The sequence below is a fragment of the Triticum aestivum genome, chromosome 1D (genome assembly GCF_018294505.1).
Source record: "Triticum aestivum cultivar Chinese Spring chromosome 1D, IWGSC CS RefSeq v2.1, whole genome shotgun sequence".
NCBI lineage: Eukaryota > Viridiplantae > Streptophyta > Magnoliopsida > Poales > Poaceae > Triticum > Triticum aestivum.
In genome coordinates, this window is record NC_057796.1 from 467,562,796 (window position 1) to 467,573,527 (window position 10,732).

A 10,732-nucleotide genomic window follows, 5' to 3' on the forward strand; every position below is an offset into this window, starting at 1 on the left:
ATCCCTTCGCTCGCCCCGCTATCGCGCCCCTGCCTCACACCGCCTCCAGTCGTGGCCATCTTCTGCCGGCCGCCCCCTCAGCCACGCCGGCCGCATCTCTGCCCTCCACCGTCGGCCGCTCGCCTCGCCTGCTGCGTGTTGCTTCCTGCTGCTATGCACTGCTCTACCGCTGGTACGCTGCTGCGCCATGCCCGCGACATCACCGTGGACAAATGTGGCGGAGGGATTGTTAATGGAGTACGAGAAGGAGGTGGCGGAGAAGGTGTGGAGAGGCAGGAGGTCTGGGGCGGTGTCACCTGGCTATGGTGGAGGTGTTTATGCGAGAAGGAGCCGGAGTGGAAGGAGAGGTCACAATTGGAAAGAATCTAAAAAAAATCATAACCCGAAGATCTCAATTCAAAAAAATGCTAATATCGATGGAGGGGTGATTTCCTTCAATAGGTGGAAAACATAGGAAATATTGGTTGTTATCAAGGAAAGGTAAAAATTTAGGAAAGTTAGGATTTTTGAACTGATTTCTATGCAAATGGGGTTTTATTGTTTGGTAATGTGATATCAATACCTGCCCTTTTGTGACGTGTCTGATTAGGAAAGTTTGCAAATGTTAAAAAACTATTTATTGGGAGGAAAGTTGTGACGTGTCTGTTATTTATTTCCTAAAACAAATTTCACTAATAAGAGAAATCGATTGATTTAGATAAGTTAGGAAAGTTAGATTAAAATGTATTATTTGTTTCCTGAAAATCTGTTATTTGTTTCCTAAGACAAATTGAACCAATAAAAGGAATCGATTGATTTGCATAATTTAAGGAAGTTAGATTAAAATGTATTATTTGTTTCCTGAAAATCTGTTATTTGTTTCCTAAGACAAGTTGAACCAATAAAAGGAATCGATTGATTTGCATAATTTAAGGAAATTAGATCCGTGATTTGTTATACGTTAGGAAAGTTCTGGTTGTAATAAAGAGTGGAGAGAAAAATAAACCGATGGACCAGGGTGGGAGGGGGTGGTGGGAGGAGAGACGAAAAAAACCCAGCGAAAATAAACCGCGGATCAGGGTGGGAGGGGGTGGTGGGAGGGACGAAAAAAACCCAGCAAAAATAAACCGCGGAGACGATTCACCAACTCGTCCATTACGAGTAGAGACTAGGCAGTTGCCATGTAGCGCTAAAAAAAAGGCATGGCAAAAAACATGTTCGGGTAAAAGAGAGAGTTGCCATGTGCTCACTAGCACGCTAGGGCAGTTGCCATTTAAAAAGAAAGAGTTGCCATCTGCTTACGTGCACGCTAGGGCAGTTTGCCATGTACCATGCAAAACATATGGCAACTGACATGTTCGGGTAAAAAAAGAGAGAGTTGCCATCTGCTTGCAATCACACTAGGGCAGTTGCCATGTACACTGCAAAACGCATGACAACTGGCAGCTTGGGTGTGGGAGAGGAGGCAGGCGTGTGTGCGAGATGGCAAACGCCCACACACCAGCCCTTGTGCGTGACTGAAAACTGGTGTGTGGGCGAACTGCTAAACGCCCACACACCGGCCCCTCCGTGTGGTAAAACGGATGTGTGGCGACCTCTCTCACATACCACACACGCGAGTTGTTCTACGTGGCATATAAAATCAACTAATTCGTGCCAAGATTCGTGCAGAAGTTACTGGACGGTGATAAATGCGTGTGGGTAAGTTGGCTAACGCCCACACGTGTGGGCGTTACACTTTTTGTAGTTGAAAAGGTGTTTGAAATGTATGCGAACAGTGTTGGATAACCACCTCCGACATCTGTGTCCGTGGACAAATGTGGAAGCAAATTTCCGGGTAAGCCCTAGAGATGCCCTTATACGTATCTAAATTCATCTGGATTGTTCGTTCATTTCTATTCTGTGTTTTCCGCGCCTGTATTCATCCGAAAACTGTACTCGTGTGTGTTTACTGGAGTAGAAAACCAATCATGTATTCTCTTCGTTCTTAATAAAGTGTACTTCAAATTTTGTTGAAGAGTTAAACGTTTTTATGTTTGACTGTATTTATACAATAATACACGACCATTTATGACATTAAATTAGTAGCATTAAATTCATGATAAAATATATTGTCAAGGACAATTAATCTCGTCAGAAGTTTAGTAATATGTATAAAAAACGGCCATAAAATATGTATATACGCGTGCGATTTGGATAACTGCGACCAAATACTTGTTGATGGATTCTCGTCAGAAGTTTAGCCAGGCCAGTGAATAACCTGCCGTCGGCCAAAAACGAACAGCAAAGCTAGCCTTCAGTCGGCACGAAACGCACGACACATGCATGCGAACGCAGCGCAGCGCGCCACAGCGTCGCCGTCCCAGGAATCCTGATATAAGTATCTAGGGAGAACATGGGTCTCCTCATAGCTCAGCGATTTTTGGCCGTCGGATCTCTTATTTGATGCGTTTTCAGCCGTTAGATCAGGCTACTGGAGGACCTCGGCCGTTGGATCGACCAGGTAACACTGCTACAATGAATAGTTACCTCCCGCTGTTAAAGATCTCGTGCCACCGCGTGTAATTCTTGTGCCACGTCGAGGGCATTTTAGTCATTTCACCATAGGATATAAAATCTCACCAGCTCCCCATAGAACCCTAGCCGCTCGCCCCGCCCTGCCGTCTCGCCCGTCCCGCCGCCCCGCCCCGCCCGCCCGTCCCGCTCGCCTTGGCCGTGGCCGATGACCGCGGCCCCGCGGCCCCGCCCTGCCGTCTCGCCCGTCCCGCCCGCACTCGCACGTCCCACCTCCTCCTCTCCCTCTCTCGATCTCCTCTGTGAACCCTAACCCCGCGCTCGCACGCTCGCCCTCTCGCCTCCGCCTCTGCTCATCCTCGCGTTGCTGCCTCCGCCTCTGCTAGCCCTCGCGCCGCCGCCACCGCCTCTGCCTCTGCTCGCCCTCGCGCCGCCGCCTCCGCCTCTGCTCGCCCTCGCGCCGACGCCTCCACCTCTGCTCGCCCTCGCGCCGTCGGGCCGTTTCCTCCTCCACGCCCCCTTGGTGCTCATTAGGAAAAGCGCGGCTCGGCGTCGGCCCTCGCGAGTGAGGTAGGACGCGCGCAGGAGGGAGCGGCGGAGCAAGGTGGGGCCGGTCGAGGTGAGCTGCCTTTCCTCTTCGCGTGTTAGTTTTCCACGTTGTTCTTAGCTGATCTGTGATCTTGTTTGCGTGCAGGTCTCTGTCAATCTGCTGTTGTGGTCATCGATTTGCAGGTATATGTGTATGTATGTGCTCTTGTTGGCTGCTAGCTTTTCCTCACCTTTGATTTCCCCTTGTTTTCCTCGCAGATTTGTCGGGTGTTGCCGGTGCCTCCTTTGATCTGACCCGGTTGCGTCTTCGTTCATGGATCTGAGGTTAACCCCTCTTCTTCTCCTCCTTTTGTCCTCTCGTGTTAGAGTGCTAGGTATACGGCGGCATGGCCAAGTGTTGTGTGTTTGGCCAGCATGGGCCATTTGTTGTTTGTCCTGCATCTGGTAAAGGCCAAAGGTCTTTTCCTCTTTGTCTGGTCTGGTAGTGCCTGCAATTGGTGCTTCTTCCCTGGTGGAGTATTTGTGTTTTGTTGCTTTTAGTCTAGCTAGGTTCCAAGGAAGGGACATTTAGGCTTTTCTTGTTTTGCTGGTACGAGGAGACATGGCCGGAAGCACCAGCGAACTACACCAATAGTATCTCTCGTTAGCTCACAAACATCTTTGTGAAGTACTACCTCCGTAGTATACTCTACTTTCAATCTTGTACTTGTAACCTATTTTGTCCTTCCCTTCTTCACAGTTTGGGAGAGATACAACAGAGAAGACCACCAGAGAAACGGTCGTCCCGAACCCAGACTATCATTGCTATACTTGGTGAGCTCTAGAGGTAGTATATAGAACATCTCTGTTATCTGGAAATGTACTTCTATGTCAAACTGAAAAAAGATATATGTTGTCTGGTAGGCTGGTAATATGTCCATCCATTAACCACTATTTTGTCGTAATGCAGGGATATCTGGTGTGTCTGCATATGCATAAAATCTTCTTGCCGCTGCACCTGTAGACCTACTGGGGCTGCTTCTCTTGTTTCATGATTCGACGGAGAGCTCATTTCATGTTTTGGATCTCTTGCCAGGTTTGTTTATGTCTTGGATTGGAGCAGCGACGCAAGTAGGGAGAGATCGTTGCCTGGACTGCTTCTACTCTCATCATCGTGGCTTGCAGGTCGCCACCGTCACAAATGTTACTTTTCATTTACATTCACATGATGTTGTAGTGTTCCAGGCATGAAAACGATAAAATATTGTGGCCGGCTGCCACCGACCGACTCGAGCTCGCTTCAGCCTCCTCCTACGATCCTGCAGCTACTACCTCCCCAAGCAAAGTCAACCTACAGCAACAAGGTGAGCCTCCTACCCTGCAGTTTAGGGAACAAGAACTATCTCGGATAATAGGACATGGTAGAGTCACAGGAAGATCCATACGTCAAACTTAAATTCAAGTATCATACTGAATCCCTCTTCTGATTTGGAGGTCTGAATCAACTATTCTAAAATTCCTCAGTTGTAGAGGTCGCATGATACTAGCAGGAGCCCTTTGTTGTATGAATTATGCAGAGAGAGAGAGAGAGAGAGAGAGAGAGAGAGAGAGAGAGAGAGAGAGAGATGTTGATATACAAGATGACACAGAGTGAACATTTGTGTCGAGCACATGCAAAGCCCTGTAGGTTGTCCTGGTGGTCATTGTGCTAATTAATTCCCCTATAGTTTAACCACACTAGACAATGTGCGTTCAGTACACATTATGGTCATTGTCGATAAAGAGGTAACTAGCTGTCTATTGTGAAGTTCGGCTAAATATGTTCACTTCGTCCATTTGTTAGTTCCCCGGTCCTCTTGACCGCAACCGAATAGTCTTTTTTTTTTCATTGTAGCTCAGCTCTGTATGCTCCTATTTCTCAAGTGGGAGTAGTGCCACTTCCAAGAAATAGGTCTCTGTATGCTTAATGCATGTACCTGGATTCCCTTCTATAATGACAATAATGTTTATGCACTTCTAATTCTACACAACGTCAAATAATAGAGAGTAATCCATTTTTTGTATGTGTGGGCTCATATTGTACCTAATCTGGAAAAAAAATTAAATGACAGGATTACAAAAAGGTGTGGAGGCCGGCTCTCTCGGTTCACTCAAGAGTACCTTTGTTCTGCTGTAGCTCAAAACGTAGATGCCAGAGCCACGACGCGAGTGCGTCTGCTTCCCGTTAGGAGGTAAGGCGGCGGATGTTATATATGCCCACTCTACCATTTTCTTTATCTAACATGTAGAGTTAAACCACTGGTTTCATATGTCCTTTATTCTTATTACTTTTAGTCTCCAAATGATATAGGAGATTCTGTTGGTGCTCTATTAACATGATTGGATTTTGTATTTTTTTTCTTATTAAATAATATTGCTCCTGCACCGTGACACATAGTCGGAGGGTAATCCATTGTATTGTATATGTGGACTCCTTATTGCCAATGTGGTCAGGAAATAATATCATCTTTAAAAATATCATTGTAGTATGAGATGGGTTCCTGAAGCAGTACCATATGTAGCCCTAGAGTTTGAGATGTGGTTGACTGAGCCGACAGTTATAGTTCACTGTGTCCAAAAGTTCCATTTCTTCGCCTTTTTGGAGAATGATGCAAATAATGTTTTTGTTTTGAACTTCTTTCAACTACACATTGCTTGCTATTTGGTGTTTAGTTTGTAGTGTTACTTTTCTGCACCAGTTGCTTTGCTTCTTGCACTAATTTTTATTGTCTTTTTTCTGCACTGATTGCTTGCTCCTTGCTTTTTTTTTACTTTGTTGTGTTTCTTTTCTAGTGAACCGTGAAATTGGCGTGTATGATTTCTAGAAGCTATCTCTCTTTTATGCACTAATTGACTTTGTGTTAGCATTTGGTTTCGAAAAATGTCATTGTACAACCTGACCAATTCTTGGTGCTAATTGTTTCATCCTCTCGTATTTTAAGTTTGCGAATTTAAGGCTCTACCATCATACAAAGGCAAACATTCATGTGGATTTGGATTAAGTGCACCTCCTTTTCATTATTCTAATTAATGAGTGCTCACAGAAAAGGATACAGTGCTAAGATTTGCCATAATAGATTCTTGACTTGCCATAAATTCAAATAAGGATTGAATATATTTGTAGTTAAACCATTCTTGCTCAGGTTTCAGATTTCTCAATCCATATTTCTGTGCAAATATCAATTCTTGACAGGTTATTCAGTAATCTCGCACATGTTCGTTTTCTCTATATATCATCAGTATTAAAGTTCATACATGATACGTTATATTCTCGGCTTTAGAACATTAAAGTTCGTACAAGATACCTTATCATCAGTAGTAAAGTTCATACCATGTTCTCCTGCTTAGTCTAAATCAGATAGGGACTTTAAACATAATCAGTTTAGATAATGACAGGCATCCTCAAGTACATGTAAAACCATGGTATCCTCAAGCCATGGTTGGGGAAGGATAAAATTAGAAAAGGAAAAGAGGGTCGTAACATGTTTAGTACCATCTTATGGGTTGTTTTGAGGCCACAGATCTGCAGCATACTAACATCTGTCCTGCTAACTTCCCTACTTTTCTTTTAATTTGTGCTCTGAATATGATCATGTGACCTGCTTTCTTCAGTTCATTTGCTTCAGATCATGTGGCCTGCTTTCTTTTCTTCTCCATACAAGCTACATGTTACTGTTACATACATGTGGGAGCAGATTAAATCTGTCCATTGAATTGTAGTCATACTTTTCTTAAATGGATTTATTTCAAGGCCTGTTATGTATTGTTCACGTCTTCTGCCTTTCAAGTGTGTTGGTAGCACACCCTTAGTTATTAACCAACACATGTATTGTTCATGTCTTCTGCATTTTTCATTGAGCACAAAGGTATCACTATTTAGGTAAATTATATGATGGGTTATAGGACTGTATGAACTGCTAACCAATTTATCCTTTTAACAGAACATGGTTTGATGAAAGGAGGGTGATGGATGCGCCATGGGGCAAGTCACCTGGATTGTGTCGTGTTGGGAGGGTGATGGATGTGCCATGGGGCAAGTCCGTCTGATGAATGGTGTGGACGGAAGAGCGACAATAACTATGAGGTTGGTCAAAGGTTGAAAGAAATCTCTTATGTGTCTTCGGTCTCGACACCACGTGTAGGTAGCCGTCATTGATAATACAAACTTTGAAAAGTTTGTTTCAAGGTTCATAACTCTGTTGTCAATGGGGAAAATGTTATCTGTTTCAAGTGACAAAACAAACTACTCATAGCAGGTTCATGTGATGTGGCGTATAAAAGGTCGAACGTCAAGACGATCAGGTGGATGTATCCAAAAATATGCTTTTGTGGAACTATAAGTTCTTTGTCTCACACTGCTGTTGTGGCTTTCTTTTCCTGTATGAAAAGTACACTATCTATATCAAACTTGATGTGGATTGATCGACCTTGCTCGCTTTTGGCACAAGTATATATTTCCATTTCCTATGAACTTCCAGATGAATTGTTCTACTGACAAAATTTCTCGTGTTTTCTTTGCATTTGGAAAATGTGATTGCCTTGCCTTATGCCATGACTTTGACAAATAATCCCATACCAACTAGCAACGGTACCGCGCTTTGTTTAAATGCTGGGACAACATGTTCAGCCAGGCACCACGCGCCAAGGCACATTTCCGATCTAGTTGTAGAAGCTGGCGGTGGTGGCAAGCGGTGCCTTAGAGTTCCGACGCCGAACCATTGTCACCCACGCCGCATCATATTGCCGGTATCCATCACCGCCGTCGGCCACACCGTACCATGCCGCCGGTACGGTACCCATCGCTGCGATAGCCACTACAGGGCTGGATTTGATTCAGCTTGTAGGAGAAGAGGCCTGCGAACATGGGAACGTTTAAAATCGAGTTGAACTCGTTCCAGGCACCGTGGAGGCCTGGAGGCAGTCTGCCCGCGTGGTCGAGGAGAGACGTATAGCGGCCTTAGATTGATGCGATCGATGGTTGGGATAGAACGCGTATCTGTTTCGGATTCCACACGTGGACCGACTATACCAGATGGAATTGGGATCTGGGATGTACAATTTTTTTTCCAAGAAACTTTGAGATTTATTCAAATAATCTCGGCACCAACACGATCAGCCATGACACTGGCCATGAGGAAACCGGGTGGGGAGTCCATCCAACAGCCGGTGACCCCAAGTGCGCTTGCATATTTCGCACACAGGTGGGCCGACAGATTGGCATTTCTCATTACATGTTGAATATATCAAACGAAAGAAATGATAAAGCTACTCTTCAATTTCTAAAAGTAACGGCGCTATAATAGAGCACGGAAAGTGTCGTGAGTGCCATAGTTGTACCATCTCTAAGCAATCTGTTTCCACCACCACTCGCGAAAACCCCCGGAGCTTTGCAAGAATCACCCCATCTCGCAGAGCAAAAGCTTCTGCTTTTTGTGGATCCGTAACATCGGGGTAAGGCTTGCTCCAGGCAACAATAAATGAAGGAGTTCTTGCTAATCCTCCTACTCCACTCTTATTTTTAGTCGATGAGACACTAGCATCGGTGTTGATCTTAACCCAGTCATGCTCAGGCGGTCTCCATCCGAACCCAGGCAACATCCTGGTCTATTCCAAAGGAAGCTCCAAGAAGGTTAGGGCTTCTCTTATTCGCTTCATGGACTGAACCGGGTTCATGCTCACTCTATCATGCATTATGTTGTTAGGGGATGTCCATATCGCCCACATAACAGTAATAATTTTGCCCGGTCTGCATCAGCAATACATGAATCACAAAGGATTTCCTTGCACCACGTACTAGGGTGTAACTCGGGCAGCTTGAGCATGAGAACACTTAATCAATGTATGGATCATATCTTCGTTTGTACCCATGCCTTGCAACGAGATAGGTCGCTATATGTCTATGTTGTTTCCACCGGAAGGATGCCACGAAGGACTCGCCACTAGAGCACATGGACCTTGGGTAACACTTTGAGCTTCCATAGTCGTGTCCACAACCGTTTATCATTCTCTGAAGATTCTGTGATCGTCCCTTCCACTAGAGCTAACTGCTCATTACAAGTCATTAGAGCACAATACGCGGATTTCACAGTGTAGGAACCCTACCTCTCATGAGGCCAAGCCCAGATATCATCACCACGCCCTTGTCTGAGCGGAATGTTTAGAATTGCATCAGCATCCGGGTGTATGAAGTTATTCCTGACTAAAGCAGCTTTCTAGGACCAATTATCAGTGTCTATCAAATGTGCGACTGTATGGATTATGGCAGTACCAACCTACTCCGATGGCCGCAATGATAACCTCCTCGGCAGCCATCTATCTTCCCAGATGTTTATAGAGGAGCCATTCCCGATCCTCTTTAGCAGTCCAACCTCTAATGCTGCCCTCCCTGCAACGATCGCTCTCCAGGTAGCCGAAGCATTGTGCGGAACAGTAGCATGCATGAATTCCGTCGTTGGGAAGTAGCGACCTTTGAGCACCCTGGAGCATAAAGAATGCAGACTTGTAATCAGCCTCCAACCATGCTTTCCCAACAATGCACATTGAAACATTCCAGATCACGAAATTCCATTCCTCTAATTTTTGGAAGTGACAAGGACTTCCAATCTATCCATTGCATGGAACGCTAGTCAATTGAACTGCTCCACCAAAACTTTGCCATCGACGAAGATATATTTTTGTACACTTTTTTGTGAGCTTAAAGCAGCTCATGTTGTGTGTTGGGACTGCCTAAGCCTTTGACTTGATTAAAACTTCCCTCGCCGCGCAAGAAACCAATCGTTCTGCTCCACCATTCATCTTTGATCTCACTCTCTCTCCAATGAAATCAAAAGTACCAGATGTAATTTGTCTAATTGCTGTCGGGAGGCCTAACACTAGTGCAGAACCGGGCTTTAGCGCCGGTTCGTAAGGGCCTTTAGTGCCGGTTCTGCAACCGGCACTAAAGAGTGGAGACTAAAGGCCCCCCCTTTAGTACCGGTTCATCACGAACCGGCGCTAAAGTGCCACCACGTGGCACGAGCCAGGCCCGGGTGCGTGCAGGACATTAGTACCGGTTGGTAACACCAACCTGTACTAAATGTTTGGGGGTGTTTTGGTATTATTTTTTATTTTTCCTTTAATTTTGTGTTTTCAATTTAATTTAGTGATTATTTTAGTTGTTAAATCATTAGGTGAAAGTACCGCAGATTAGTTTCAACTGGATGCATGTGGATCCTAGCTAAGTGATCAAGTATATGCCATATGCCATATCCATATTAAGTGATCAAGTATATATAATATGGATATGGCATATACTTGATCACTTAGCTAGGATCCATCCAGCTGAAACTAATCTGCGGTTTCTTTTATAAATGATATAATAACTCATCATCATCATCATATTAATATAAAAACTCTTGCATCATATCATCAACAACAGTAAATTAGCTAGCTAAAAATCATCATAGTTGTCATTACCACTGTTTAATCATCATAGTCATTGCCGCTATCTAATCAGCACCAACACTAGCTTAAAGAAAAAACATTCACTTGTACCAGAAGCAAAGATATCATCGAGTTCAACATGTTCATCATATTATAAGCGTTCATAACACCACAAAAGCAAATCACCCTTTGATATTAAGTTCAGGACGAAGAACACGGACATGAGAGGACAAAAGTACTAAGAGCATGA

At 44.5% G+C, this 10,732-nt stretch overlaps 1 long non-coding RNA gene across 10 annotated transcripts; it reads left to right on the forward strand.

Moving 5' to 3' along the window:
• Nucleotides 1-2,723: 2,723 nt before the first annotated feature.
• Nucleotides 2,724-7,527, forward strand: LOC123183039 (uncharacterized). 10 transcript variants are annotated; one of them, XR_006492414.1, is made up of 8 exons: nucleotides 2,732-3,112; nucleotides 3,188-3,225; nucleotides 3,301-3,366; nucleotides 3,782-3,855; nucleotides 3,992-4,117; nucleotides 4,259-4,385; nucleotides 5,133-5,252; nucleotides 7,002-7,527. It is a non-coding gene; the product is annotated as an uncharacterized lncRNA (long non-coding RNA). The 10 variants fall into 10 exon arrangements; XR_006492411.1 differs by having other exon boundaries at nucleotides 2,736-3,112; nucleotides 3,782-3,868; XR_006492409.1 differs by having other exon boundaries at nucleotides 2,743-3,112; nucleotides 3,782-3,868; nucleotides 3,992-4,000; nucleotides 4,118-4,385.
• The last annotated feature ends 3,205 nt before the right edge of the window (nucleotides 7,528-10,732 follow it).